This window comes from Lissotriton vulgaris, chromosome 1_1 (genome assembly GCF_964263255.1).
Source record: "Lissotriton vulgaris chromosome 1_1, aLisVul1.2, whole genome shotgun sequence".
NCBI lineage: Eukaryota > Metazoa > Chordata > Amphibia > Caudata > Salamandridae > Lissotriton > Lissotriton vulgaris.
In genome coordinates this window covers 144534084-144549089 of record NC_141685.1, presented here as the reverse complement: position 1 = coordinate 144549089, position 15006 = coordinate 144534084, and the positions used below count along the sequence as shown (strand labels likewise).

At 45.4% G+C, this 15006-nt stretch overlaps 1 protein-coding gene across 1 annotated transcript in view; it reads right to left on the bottom strand.

Annotated features, from left to right (window-relative positions):
* LOC147737845 (uncharacterized) overlaps window positions 1-15006 on the bottom strand; it is a 99924-nt gene that overhangs the window by 38856 nt on the left and 46062 nt on the right. Inside the window, exon 2 of the mRNA XM_086947811.1 lies at window positions 10790-10955. The gene's annotated coding sequence lies outside the window, so the exon portion shown is untranslated. The remainder of the gene's footprint in view (window positions 1-10789; window positions 10956-15006) is intronic.

Genomic DNA, 15006 nt, shown 5'->3' with positions numbered 1-15006 from the left:
CCTTAGGGGCACGACAAACCATATACTATGAAAATGGAATGCAAAGTGAAATGAAGAATGTCAGTAGGTCCAGAGGCTGGAGGACCGCTAGGACTACGCTACCCTAATCGTAAGTAAGGAGCAGGAGGCCCACGGGACTCACATGCAGAGTGGAAACTCACACGCGAGATGCGGAACAAAGGCTATGGAGCCTACAGTTTACAAAGTTACAGATTACGGACGTTTCCAACTAGCTAGGACAAAAACGACTGTGGAACTGGACACTTGGATAGTCTATCCCTACAGGAGCACCGAGATACCCACGTTACCTAACCCACGGGCTGCGGGTGTATAGGCTTGAAGTTGTGTCGGGTTTCCTCGTTGATGTTAATGGAGCCTGAAGACAAAGATGCTGGCAGGCGACCAGGTGGAGGTGTTCGGATGGATCCAAGGGCGGATCAAGGAAGATGAAGACCTGAAAGCAGAGGGGACAATGTTCACAGTCACTAGCCCGTGACCGGAGTGGAACCAGAGTGGAACCAGGTGATGTTGTCGCAATCAGGTGAAGAGGAGACGCTTGACTCTGCAGCTGCACGGACCAGGAGGCGTTGTCGACGACCAGGCTGGAGGCACGAGCTGTCCCACGTAGGCTTCTGATGATGGCGGTGTTGGATCGAAGAGCGGAACAACAGGCCTTGGCAAATGCAAGCCCACGCGGCAAGCAAAGATGGCGACTAGCGCGGACCAGGAGGGTCCGGGGTACTTCTCCTTTGCAAGGAAGCAAGGGCCAGTCTGGAGCAACCAGACCAGCGGTGTAGATTCAGGAGTTCGTTGTCAGGAAGGCCACAAGCCAGCCGACAAGTGACCAGACAACGAGGAGAGCAGCAACCAGGCAAAAGGGCCCCACACAGATCTCATGGAGGCTGGGGGTCTGGTCTTTGGTGCAAATGCTGCTCAGGGTCAGGGCTTCTCAAACCCTAAAGTACTTTCTCGAGGATCCCTCGGCGGTCGTGCTGGTAAGCGAAGTGCAGGTTTCTGATGATGGCCGGTCCCACGTGTCTCGTCACACCGACGGATCTCAGCTGTGCTGCAGAGGTAGGTAGAGGTCGGAGAGGTCTGGAAGTCCGGGTCTTGTCGAGCTATGCAGTCTGGTTCCTGGAGGAAGGACGACACAGCAAACCGCGCTTGATGGTGCCTGCTTGTGCAGGGTGGTCACTCCTTGACCACAAGGGAGATTCTTCGGTCTTCTGAGGAGCAGAACGTCGAAGGTCAAGAGTTTCTTCTTCTGAAGAAGTTCAAGATTATCTGATTTGAAATGGGACCAGCTCCTACCTTTATTCTCCTAAAGGGGGCTGCACTCACGACTAGGTCCCTCCCCTGGGTGGGACCAGGAAGGGGGGTGGTTACACCCCCTATCCTTTGTCTAGTTTCGCGCCAGAGCTGGGGCTGGAGTGCCCCAGCGACTGGTTTGAACCGGTGTATGCAAGGGACACCTTGTGTGCCCCAGGCATGTCTCTTTCCTTTGAGCCGGGTCCTACCTAATACACATGTTGATACTTTGCTTGGACCAGTAATGGCTCATGCGCTGTGTTGTCCCCAACGGCTACCAATCCTGATGACAGCATTCATTGAGATCTCACAGAGGCACCATGCTACTGCTGAGGTATGAGAGGAAAGTGGCACACATTCAAATTCAAACATTGCCAATGCTACAAACTCTGACGGCGATGCTTCACATCTATGTGCGATTGACCTTCTTAACGAGGTAATCCAGCTTTCCCCTACAATGGTAGACAAATTCTTTACAGACTTAGAAGGCTTGATGTTTTCCCCAAACAATTACACTGACTTTTGATTTGGCACACAATGTCTGAGAGACTCTGAATTCGACCTTCATTTTTTAATTTTTTCAAAACAAAGTTTCTAACTTTGGAACTCTTTTTTCTATGATAAATTTTTGTTTTCCAAATTTGTACTTTTAAATTTTTGGGCAACAAGTAATCTGCTTAAAGTAGAACTATTCATAGAGAACCAGAATTCTTTGAAAAATCTTCCATGTAAGACAATATTTGACCTTGTCCACATTCAACAAGTTTATATATTCTGCCATGAATTGGTCTCGACTTTTTCTTCTGTATGTAAGAGCCATTTCATAAATGTATTTTCGTGATTTATTCGGATAGCATTTTCAAGTATCAAATGATCTGCTTTGAATGAAACATTGCTTCAAATGCGTACAGCACAAATTCCTCTTTTTGTGTACAACCAATTCCAATGCATTTTTTATGTATTTTGGGTGGGTTTTTAACATATCATGTTTAGATACGTTTTTATGTGTTTAGAACTTAGCAATGTCGTACTTGGGAAAGTGGAGTGGGTGTTGTGTGGTGTTTTAGGCCCTGAGTGAATTTTTCCGATTCATGCCCTTATATAGGTACAATTCACATTGCCCTTATATAGGCATAGAAATCAAAGCCCATGCTACCCAAATACAGGCATGGCTACTTCCACCCGTACCAAACGTCATAACGATTTTTTGGAAAACCGGCTTAAGCAGTTAGGGAACTTCCCCTTGCTTGAATATTGATTTCTCCAAGAACTCAGTTACTTACAATGAAAAACTATTCCCCAGGGGTTAATTATGACGTTCATATGCCTGACTTTACGTCAAACTATGGCATTCCTAAACACCTTCAAGGTATAAATATACCTTCACTTGCTGTGGCAAACTACGGTGGTTCGGAGCAGTTCGGCTATCTACTTGCCTGACGCAGCTCGCTACAGCAAGTGCCGAAGGATGCCGACTCTCCAGCTGACGCACTGATCAGGAAGCTGCCCTGCTCCTGCCGAGAATCCAGCTCCAGTGTTTCCAGCTCCCCTAGCGGGGTGTTGGGAAATCGAGTCCCGAGACTGAGATACCAGACCTCCTTCATTCTAACCAAGGTATGGAGCTGATTAGACCCTAGAGAAACCGTTGCTAGATTCTTGGCAAAGAAAACTAAAACCTATGCTACACAATACCTACTTCTTCCAGCGTACTAGACTTAGGTTAGGTACATTGGGGTAAGCGTATTTTAGAAGCACCAGGGGGTATTTTAGCCTGTGTATTTATGTATGTATTTTTATATGGCTTAGAAATCATATAATGCTCTTACAGTATTATTTCATATTACTGTTTACGCTGTACTCATTATACTTTGAAGTCTGCCTAACAATTGTAGCAGTTCACTTCTCTTGCATGAGAAAGAAGACTGTTCAATAAACCTTTTATTGAAAACGCCTGTCTCTCTATTATCCTGCAACTCTGTAGAAACTAAGCATGCACGATTGACACTCTGAGAGATATATTCTTATTCTTGGGAAACAAAGTTGTCATGTTTATGCGGTTATCAGAAACGAATCCCTTCTTGTGTATACGAGAAAGTTTCTAGTGATCTCGGAGTTAGCTGGCACACACACAATTAAGTTTAGTATATTCGATAGAGACCTAGTTGACCTCAGTCCTACGTCAAATCTATAGGCTATATTATTCCAATGCGCAGAGCCTATTGGAAATATAGGAACTACACTACAGGACAACATGGATTCCTCTGATAACCCTTTTAGTATTGAAGCTAACCAAAGAAATGCAGGAAGTAAGGTAGGAAAACCGGGCCCTTAGACAAGAGCTGGATAGAACACAAACAGAATTTACTAATTGGAGAGACCCACAACCAGGAGAAACTGAACCTATCATTGCTCCCGGTAAATTTGGTCCCTCGTCTTTTTTTCCCCTAGTACATAAGGCCCTAACACTGATCAGAACCTGCAAGTCACCGTGGTAACTCGAACCCCAGTTCCCTTGGCAAACCCGGAACGATTTACTGGTGGTAGTAGTCATTTTACTACTTTTATGAGCCAATGCCAGTTACATTTTTTATGTAAACCGCAGGTTGTTTCCGACACTTCCAAGATCGCTTTCATCATCTCTTATTTAGGAGGTGTAGCGGCCACCTGGGCTAGCCTTTGGTTGACACAAATTATACTTTATTGCACAATCTAGCTGCCTTTAAAACAGCTCTGTCCAGTTTATTTACGAAACAAGTTTTTATTCAAACATCTGATAACTGTCGGGTGTCCCCACAAGTACCTTATTCTTGTGGTGAGTCCTCGCAGAGACGACACAAGCTAATGTCCCCACACACACCCTGTCCTGATGTGATTACAGAGCAAACCAGAATAAGGGTGTGAGTGAAGATGATAGCTAAAAAGGGGCCTGGGACTGGAGGGCTGATGAGTAGGGTAGTGGAGCGTTCCTCTGGTAGGTGGTTCTGTGATAACAGCTGGACAGAGAAAGGGAACACAAGTCAGCGGTATTCTCTGACGTGACAATGACATCTGTCATACACACATATGGAACCCAGCTTACCTCCTCCTTATCTGGCCTTGCTGCCATCATGGAAATAATATAAAGGATAATATAAGCGCTCCTGCGCTGTCACTGTAAATGTCCCAAAGTGAAGCGCCGCTGCTATGCCGAAAGTCTGGTTCTCCTGGGTGAACCAAAGGAAAGTAAAGCGCTCCTGCGCAAACTAAGGAAATATAATGCGCTTCTGCGCTTCCACTGTAAAAGTCTCAAAAGCGCAACGGCGCGGATGTGCCAAAAGTCAAGTGCTCCTGTGCATCAAAAGGAAAACCAAAGAGCTCCTGCGCGGTCAAGGAAAGGTCGTTAACAGTTTTTAACGTGTGGTAGTTCATGAGGTTTCACCGAACCTCTTTATGTCTGGAACGGTGCTCCGATACTGAAGCACGCCGAGAAAGTACACAAAGCGCTTTCTCTGAGGGAATCGCCGATGATAAGCGTCCATCCCCGGAAGTGCTGGTGACGTGTACGGACTTCCGGTCGTTGACTGAACCGCTAACTCATTGCGGCCGGAAGTGTGTTTTCTGGAATCGATTCAAACGTCAGTTTCATTCACATGGACAATACGTGGGGAGACGTCCGCATCATTCACACGGACAACAGGTGAGCGGGGATCATAGGGAAGACTAGGAACCATGACACAGACAATACTTGGGGAGACGTCCGCATCATTCACACGGACAACAGGTGAGCGGGGACCATAGGGAAGACTAGGAACCATGCCAATTATGAGTTTTTAAATCTACGCCAGGGGTCCAAGAATCTTTTAACCTATGTAACCAATTTCAAAAGATTGTTATCAGAAACACACTAGCCGGAGGAGAAAAGAATATCTTTATTCCATCAGGTCTTAGAGATGAATTAAAAGATTCTTTGGCACACATTGTTAATTTGCCTGAGGACTACGCAGAATTTTTAGATCTAGTGGTTACGTTAGATCACAGATTGGGAGAGTGAAAGAGTGAAAGACCCAGAAGTGATTTAAGAACTTGGCATTTTAGAGTTGGGAAAAAAGTAACAGAAGAAAAGAACACACATGTGGAACCAATGCAGATTGGTGGTCTGAAAAGACCACTTTCTGCAGAAGAAAAAGAACGCAGGCGAAAGGGCAATTTGTGTCTTCATTGTGGCAAGGCAGGTCACTTTGCTCAGGATTATCCAGTTTAAAACTAACAAAAAGAAAGCTATTGCAATAACAGACAAACCATTGAGCGAGTCGGAAAACTGGATTTCTCAGAGAAAAAAGAGATTGTTTCTTTGAGAACAACTTCAGTACAGATCTCACAGTATGCCACTAATATTGTTAATCGTACTCCGAAGCACTTTACAATTAGGGTAACCTTTATTATAACAATTCAAGAAAGACACAGCTTGGCTTTTCTGATTGATTCTGGGGCTACCTGCAATTTTTTAATATTTGGAATTAGCCAGTAAATTAGGAATAACTCGAGCTGCAAAATCTGAACCAGGACCAGTCAGAGCTTTAGACGGCTCAGCTTTAGCCTCTGGATTAATTAAGTTTCATATCAAACCTTTGACCATAGTTGGAGAAAATGGGCACACTGAAGAAACTGTTTTTGATCTAATTGATACACCCACTTTTGGTGTCATACTGGGAGTTCCTTGGTTAGAACTACATAATCCGAAAATAGATTGGATTAAAAGAACTGTCACTTTAGACTCCTCCTATTGCAGAAATCTTTGTTATTCGGAAACTCAAGATCCCATAATTCCATTATTTTGTTCTGCCTTACAACAAGATTCTCCACAGTTACCCACCGAATATCAAGACTATGCTGATGTATTTGATCCTGTCCGAGCAACTAAATTACCACCACACAGAGTGTACGACTGCAGGATAGACTTGATCCCTGGTACAGTCTTACCCTGTAGTAAGATATACGCCTTAACTGAGCCTGAAAACAAATATTTGAGAACATACTTAAACAAAATGTTAGAGATTGGTTTTATAAGACACTCTACGTCACCAGTCTCTTCTCCACTTTTCTTTGGAGCTAAAAAATCTGGCGATCTGAGGGTGTGCATAGATTACCGCGCAGTTAACAAGGCAACGATTAAAAATCATTATCCATTACCTCTTAGCTCAGTCTTGCTAAATCAAATCAAAGGATCAAGTATTTATACTAAATTGGGTTTACGTAGTGCGTATCACCATGGTCGTATTAAGGAGGGAGACGAATGGAAGACCACCTTTCGCACGAAATATGGTCTATTCGAATATACAGTAACGCCATTTGGTCTCTGTAACGCCCCGGCAGCATTTCAGTATTTCATCAATGAAGTCCTACATGATTTACTTGATATCTGTGTCATCGTATATATTGATGACATACTGGCCTTCTCTAAGACTGAGGAAGAGCATACTACACATGTTCGCTCAGTTCTACAAAGATTAAGAGACAATTCATTGTATGTAGAACTTGAAAAGTGTGTATTTAACACAAATAAGGGCAAATGTTTAGGTTATTGGCTTTCTCCCGAAAGAATAATCATGGACCCAAAAAATGTTGAAGTAATTTTAAATTGGCCCACTCCCTCTTCTGTAAAAGACACGCAGCGAGTATTAGGTTTTGCCAATTCTGATAGTAGCTTCATATCTAAATTGTCTGAGATAGTGGCACCTATCACTCTATTACTTCGAAAGGGTGAGAAAGTTCAATGGAACCCAGACGCTTAAAAAGCTTTTTTTAAATTGAAGCAAGCTTTTACATCAGTACCTTTTTTGATTCATCCAGACGCTGATAAATCATTCTTTGGTCGAGGCTGAGCTTCCCAAACTGCATTGGGAGGCATGTTAATGCAAAACTATGCTGCAACTGGACATTTACAGCCAATTGCCTTCTACTCGCGCAAACTGTTACCAGCTGAACAGAATTATACCATTGCAGAACGCAAGTTGTTGCCAATTAAAGCAGTCTTTCTTGAATGGAGACACCATTTATTGGGTGCAAAGCATACAATTACCATATTTTCAGACCATAAATATCTCCAGTTTTTCACCACAGTTACGACACTCACTCCCAGACAGATGCGCTGGTTACTTTTTTTTAGTGAATTCGATTTTGTCATAACATACTGCCCTGGACAAAAGCAACTCCTGTCTGGCGCTTTGTCTAGATTAGTTTGTGAAAAGCATGTTAGTGAAACAAAGAATTCATAAAGTATAATTCCTTCTGAAAAAATAGTTGCAGTCACACAAGCGGTCACCTTTTTAGGCCAAGTTAAATTGAGTGTTCAGACGTTAAATGAACAGCAATGGCTAGCTCAGAAACAAAACACCATAATTGAGGGTTACTTCTTCCAAAAGGATAAACTGTTTATCCCTCAAGAAAACTTGCGACAACAGATATTACGAATCATGATATTAGTACAGCAGGACATCCAGTGGTCAATAAAACTTTAGTTATGTCAGCGGCATTTCTGGTGGAAAAACATCAGACAGGACGTCCAACAATATATAAAAGCCTGCCAGTGTGCGCACAACAAAAGTCCTCCCATTCATCCCCTAAAGGTCTTCTACAACCATTGCCCATACCTCCTCTTCCCTGGCATACTATCAGTTTGGACTTCAGCACAGATTTGCCTAAATCCCATAACTTCACTGCAATTTTAGTAGCTTTGGATCTTTTGTCTAAAATGGGGCACTTTATTCCCTTACAAAAACTACCAACAGCTACAGAATTTAGTGAAGTGTTCTTAAACCATATTGTAAAACTACATGGCCTTCCCAGTAAAATAATTTCCGACAGGGGCCCTCAATTTGTTTCAAAATTCTGGAGTCAGTTGTGCAAACATTTAGGAATTGAAATAGCATTATCCTCCGCTTTCTACCCACAGACTGACGGCCAGACAGAAAAAGTTAATCAATACCTTGAACAAAGTCCACGTTGCCTAACCTCCATTATATCGGCTCATTGGGATGAGGTCCTACCATTGGCAGAGTGTTCATACAACAATAGCTATCATGCAGCTTTTGGCTGTTCCCCTTTCTTTTTTATAACTGGCTTACATCCACGATCTATTCCTGCCATCCTTCCAGATTTATGCCTGCTGTGACCAAAAGATTAACAGAATTGCGAGGATTTCAAGAACAAGCCAAGCGTAGTTTAGCCAAAAATAAACAAAAAGGTCAAATTATCAGTCGATAAACACAAAACAACAGCACCACCCTATAAAGTAGGGGACCTTGTCTGGTTATCAACCAGAAATATCCAGATTGAAGGCCCCAAGAAACTAAAACCTAGGTTCATTGGCCCCTTTCCCATAAATAACATTTTGAATCCAGTTTCAATGAGATTAACTTTGCCCTTGGAATATGTCATCCACCCAGTTTTTCATGTATCTTTGCTCAAACCACATGATCCGTTGTAGTGACTGAGGTATTGGTGCTTTTTTGGCTCAGTTATGACCGTTGCCCACCACCATCTCATTATATGCTGCTGTCATTCGAACATGTATGGTGTTTGTCCATTCCCGACCTTTATTTCACCTAGTTGGTAGGGCTTGCCTATAGACTTTGACAGCTTTATGTCCCCTTATATGCTGCTTTTTGCTCTTTTTCTGGCCTAAAGGCCTATGCTCGAGCGATGCCATGTTCTTTTCTGACACCATCCTGCTAAGCCTCTTTAGGTGAAAGGCAATGTTTTAGTTTCAATGTGTTGTTCGCTAGTAGTGAACCAGCAAAGATCGGTTCTTATCGGAGGAATGTGCTCTCTTCGCGCTGGAGCCATAACAAACGCTTGGCCAGCTGCTGTTGTGTGCCAGGTACGGAAAGGTACAGGAATCTCATGAGAACGGTAAGCGGGATCTTCTAGAAGCTTCGAGAGAGAGCTACATTCTATAGTAGTGAAAGCGGGTCCAAGTGAGGGTGAGATGATTGTCTGGTGGTTTTGGCGGTCTGGTGAAGCATCACGGTGCAGCCGTGCAGTAGTGTTTGTGGAACAGAGAGTCCTGACCCAACCGAAGAGGGAAAGAGAGATGGACCTGTCTTCAGATTGCAGATGTCTAATAATATGGTGAGGTGTTCCATGTATGACTAATTTGATCTAATTATTCCTTTATTTTCAGGTTCTATATGTGTGTATGTATATTAATAAGTCATTTCTTTCTATGTCCTTTCATCATTGTGTAATAAAAGACCCCAATTTGCATTAATTCCATTTGTTTGTTGTCACTAAGAGGGGGTGTGGGTTCTTCTTAACCAGGTGCTGTCGTATAGAAAGATGGGTGATTCCCTTCTTACAAGTAACTGATGATGGGTAGGTGCGCTGCTCATGATTAGGGATGACAACATGGGAGAATATATAATTTGTCCTTATTCTCTGTGGAGGAAGGTCGGGCCCCTTTTTTACCAAGTGCTTACAGAGGGATGTGCTAGTTCCCCTCTAGTGAGTAATTGTAGATACGGAAGGGAAATCGGCTCCTAAGCAGGAATACCTAAATTGCTGGTAGACCAACCCAACATAGCGTAAGAGGTATGTACTGAGTTTCACCGGAAAGTGTTGCTGATTCGCACCAGGGTGCATTGCTCGCGTAAGTGCGCGTTGAACGTCGGAAGATGTTGCTGACTTGATTTGATATTTGATTTGTCGGAAGACGTTGCTGATTTGATATTGATTCATCGGAAGACGTTGCTGATTTGATATTGATTAGTCGGAAGACATTGTTGATTTGATATTGATTCGCACCAGGGTGCGTTGCTCGCGTAAGTGTGCGTTGATCGTCGGAAGAAGTTGCTGACCTGATTTGATATTTGATTCTGATTCGTCAGAGGACGTTGCTATACATACCCTCTGAGCTATGATCTATAGTATCTTTAGTTATTTATGTTATTCCTTTCTCAGATAGGTAGTCTGAATGTGGTGTTTTGTTGTTAGGCATTCTGGGAAGGGACTGTGATGAGTAATTACTTTATAGCTAACTAGCTGAAACACCAGAAAAGTAGGAAAATATCAGTTATTACATCCGTCCAAACGAAAAGATAACCCTCCTCCACCTGTTCTAGTTGGAGACAATATTGCATATGAAGAAAATCGCATTATAGATGCAAAACGTATACATGGTTGATTACAGTATTTAATTGACTGGAAGGGTTATGAAGCGTCAGAAAGATCCTGGAAATAGAAACACATGTACATACTCCAAGATTGGTCAGATCTTTCCATGCCTTGCATCCGGAAAAACCCTGTCACATACGAAGACCTTTGGGGGGGGCAGGAGGCATTTCCTGCATGTGTAAACGGTCTTGGCATGTACACATGAATTACTTGGGAAAGATCTAAGGCCCAAATCACCTTCACATGCACACGTGAGAAAACCTGAGACCCAAAGCTATTTAAACCCCACCCACTTGGTTCCCGATGCTTCGCTTGGTGCCTAAACACTCACCTGACTCCGGACCTTGGTGGCAGATCATCCGAAGCTCTTTAGCGCTCCACCCTGCTTCCTTCCCTGTCTACAGCTGTGTTCTTGCTGCCCGGAGCACATTTCAGACGTTCCTTCCTGTTTCTGAATTTCCGGCTCCAAATCCTCTCCCGGCACTGTTTCAGATTTCCTGCAAAAGAGAAAAGAAAAGAGAATCAACAAAGGGTTGCCAAGCAACACCTCGCTCTGAATGGTAAAGCGTTAGCATGCTTGAACACATACCAGTAAGAATTTAAACTTAATGAAAGCTGTGGCAGACCTCTTGACCTTCTATAAATCAAGAGAACGTTTTGAAACTCTTCCTGAAACAATCCAAGGACTTTAAGGACATTGAGTAAGTAAAGAATGTTAAAGTAAAACGGACATTTGTGTAAATACCTTTAGTCTGATTAGAAGACTGAAAGGGAACAGAGAGCTCGATTGTTATTATTATTTATATATATTTAGTGTGAAATTATGGAGCAAAATATTGTAAAGGAAATCAGTAACTCTTGTGATAATTTGAGCAATCACAGATTATTAGTGCACCTGTAGTGTTTTTTTTGTTTATTCTTTCTTTTAGTTTCAAGAATCCTTCTGAGAAAAGGTCGAGGGTAATTCAGGTATACCCAATTAAGAGTTCCAAAGCAGATGTTTGACCTAAAGAAGTGATTTAGGGTGTTCAGATTAATCGGGTACATTTATCAGATTATACACGAGCTGAAAACTGAATCCCAGTAACACTTTGCCTTTCTCGAGAGACATTCTACACAACTGAATTGTCAAGTCGGTCTACAAGAATCCAGTGTGTCTTCTCTTTTCTCTCATACCTATTCCCCCCTCCCCCGGGGTTCGATCAGGGCGGCAAGTGAATCCTATCCTTGCCTCTCTGGTGGAGTTCAGAGGGAGTTGGGTAATAGCGGCATCAACGAAGGAACAAACCAGAGTACAGGTGGGTGAATTCGTGACACCCTGGGCCCCGGGGACCACCACCTCCAAGGGGCTTTGTACTCGTTGGGAGGGGGGCCGCGCAGCCCCCATTCTAGAGCCCTTGATGGCCTGGGGACTATCACCCCCTAGGGCCAGCTGCAATGTCTTCCGCCATGCCATAGCAAACTCTGCTTTGCTTCTTGGAAGCGAGAGCAGGAAACCTGCTCTCGCTTCCAAGAAGCAAAGCAGAATTGCTTTTGGCCAAGGGGAGCTGCATGTTAGCAGCTCCCCTTGCCCAAAAGCAATTAGGGCTCCCGCAGGAGACGAGGAGCCGGCAGGGACCGTGGGGGCATTACGGCTCCCCACAAATTGAGGGTCGGCCCCCGGGGATGGGGTCCCTGGGGCCAGAAATGGCACGGGAGGGTGGCCACAAAGCCCCTACCCCTTTAGTTTATTGATTATTTTTTGTTTAATGGAAGGGCAGCCCTGGGGGATGTGGTCCCCGGGGCTAGAGTTGGCTCAGGGGAGTGAGGCCACGCATGCATGGGGACCCCCTCCCTGCAGAAAAAGAAATAACACAAGGCCAGGCCCCGGGGGATGGGGTCGCCGGGGCCCCCTTCCTGTTTTTTTTTTAAATCTCAGGCCCTGGGAGATGAGATCCCCAGGGCTCAAAAAATGTTAAGAGATGGCGGGCCACACAGCCCCCTCCTAAAAAACGAAAAAGAAAACCGAAGCTGGATCTCGCCGTAGGCTCGCCCCGTCCCTGTACCACTTGAAAACACGACTTCTGGCACGTTTTGGTTTGGGGGATGAAGTCCCCTTGCATCTTATGGGTCCTTAGGGGCCAACTAGCCCACCAGGTACCTCCAGCAAGCACCACACAGTGGGATTGCTGAGGGGTGGACCGAGGCCACTCCCTTTTTTACACCACTTTGCAAACGCGCCTTGTGACGCATTCCTGATGGGGCAATTAGGTCCTGTTGTGTCCTGAGGCCCTCAGTGTGAGAAGTTGGCCTGATATATAATGTTCACTATTCTAGTGAGCACTTTGTATCAGTCCAAACAACCCCTATTGATGATTGGTTGTAAGTCAACCGTAGACAAGCTATCCTAGTAGCATGGACAAGAGCAGTCTTTAGGCTAAACTCTAGAGGGCGTGTTAAGCCAGCTGTTATACCATCACATATACCCCTTGAACACCAAGTGAAAGGACACCACACAAGTTGTTATGAAAATAAACAGTTATTTATTTAAAACACAACAACCCTGGACTCTTTATGAGGACAGGGTGCTAAGCACAATACAAAGCTCTTTAGAAAATACGCAAAGTTGCACAATTTACACAAATGCCCGAGGGGGACGAAAAACCATATACTCTGAAAGTGGAATGCGAAATTACTAGCAGGTAAGTACTACTCTAATAGACTTTAGGATCGCTAGGACTGGACTACTGAACCTTCAGATTACTAGCAGGAGGCCTAGGGGGATCGGGTGCAGAGTGTGCACTCTCACGCGGGATGCGGGATAAAGTCTATGGTGGCTAGAAATTACAAAGTTAGTGTTATCGGACGAATCCGACTAGGTAGAGCTGAAACGAAAAAGGATCTGGACCCTTGGATAGTGGGGCTATGCTGGGGCACCGAAATGCCGAGGTTACCTAGCCCAGGGGCTGCGGGTGCATAGGTCTGGAAAGACGTCGGGAATCCTCGTTGCAGTCTATGGAGCCTGAAAGAAGAAGTTGCTGGCAGGCGACCAGTGTTGAAGTTCGAAGTGATCCAAGCCTGGATCGAAGATGGAAGACACCTGTAAGCAGAGGGGACCAAGTTCTGAATCACTAGCCAGTGATTAGATGGGCACCAGGATGGCACCGGATGGAGTCACCTCGACCAGGTGAGTGGGCGACGCTGGGCTCTGCAGTCTCACGGACCAGGAGGTGTTGTCGGCGACCAGGATGGAGGTGCGAGCTGTCCCACGATGGTTTCTGCTGTCGACGTCGCTGGACCCAGGATTGGGGCAACAAGTCTTGGGAAATGTAAGCCCACGCGGTGGACTTAAAATGGCGTCTGGAGTGGACCAGGAGGGTCCGGGGTGCTCCTCTGTTGGAAGGGAGCAAGGGCCAGTCTGGAGCAACCAGACCAGCGGTGTTGTTGTCGGTGGGCGTCGTCAAGAGGGCCACAAGCCAGCAGGCAAGTAGCCGGACAACGCGGTGAGCAGCAAAGAGCAGAAGGGCCCCACGCAGATCTGGTGGATGCTGGGGGGCTGGACTTCGGTGCTGGAGCTGCTCAGGGTCAGGGCTTCTCGAACCCCGAAGCACTCACTCGAGGATCCCTCGGCGGTCATGCTGGATAAGCATCGTGCGGTTCTGAAGATGGCCGGTCCCTCGAGGTCTCGTCGCACCCACGGATCTCAGCTGAGCTGACGATGTGGGTAGAGGTCAGAGGTGCCAGGGAAGCCGGGTCTCGTCGTGCTGGTCGGTCGGATTCCGGAGGAAGGACGTGAAGCAAACCGCAGTGTTCTTAGATGGTGCCTGCGGGTGCAGGGTGACTACTCCTTAGTCACAAGGGAGAAATCTTGAGAAGAAGTCTTGAGTTCCTTTCGTGGAAAGTAGTTTCAGGATTCAAAGATGATCTAATTTGGAAGGGGGCCCGCTCATATCTTTATACTAGTAAAAGGGGCTGGCACGCGACTAGGTCCTGCCCATGGGTGGGACCAGGAAGGGGGGTGGTTACACCCCTCTTCCATGCCGGACTTTCCCCAAGTCAGGGGCTGGTGTGCCCCTGGAACTGGTTCTAGCCGGCCTATGCATAGTGAGCACCGGGGTGCCTCTTGCAGTCACCTTCCTCTAAAGCCCTGCCTACCCAGGATACACAAAACCCTGTCTGGGATGGTGCTAGCACTGCCCCTGACAGGAAGCCCTTTGTCCAAGCTCCCCTCGCTGGAAGGACTCCCAGCTGCAGGGGGTCAGACTTGTGTCTGTGGTGGCAGCATCCATTTTGTGATGCTGAGGCTCGAGTTAACTTTAAAAGGGTTCACAGTTACATACATGTCGTGTCCCTCTAGAAGGGTGGAATGCTAACCCCGTCGCCAGAATTGGTGAGGGGTTAGTATTCCAATTCGTATGACACCTTACTCGACATGTTTTGATAAAGCATATAACCGCAAGGATTATAATGCACTTAAGAGTATATGGTATGCGTTATCATGGAACAGCTATTAGGACTTGGTTCCGCAAGCTGTAAACGGGCTCAGCTCATGCCAGAGCACCATCTCAC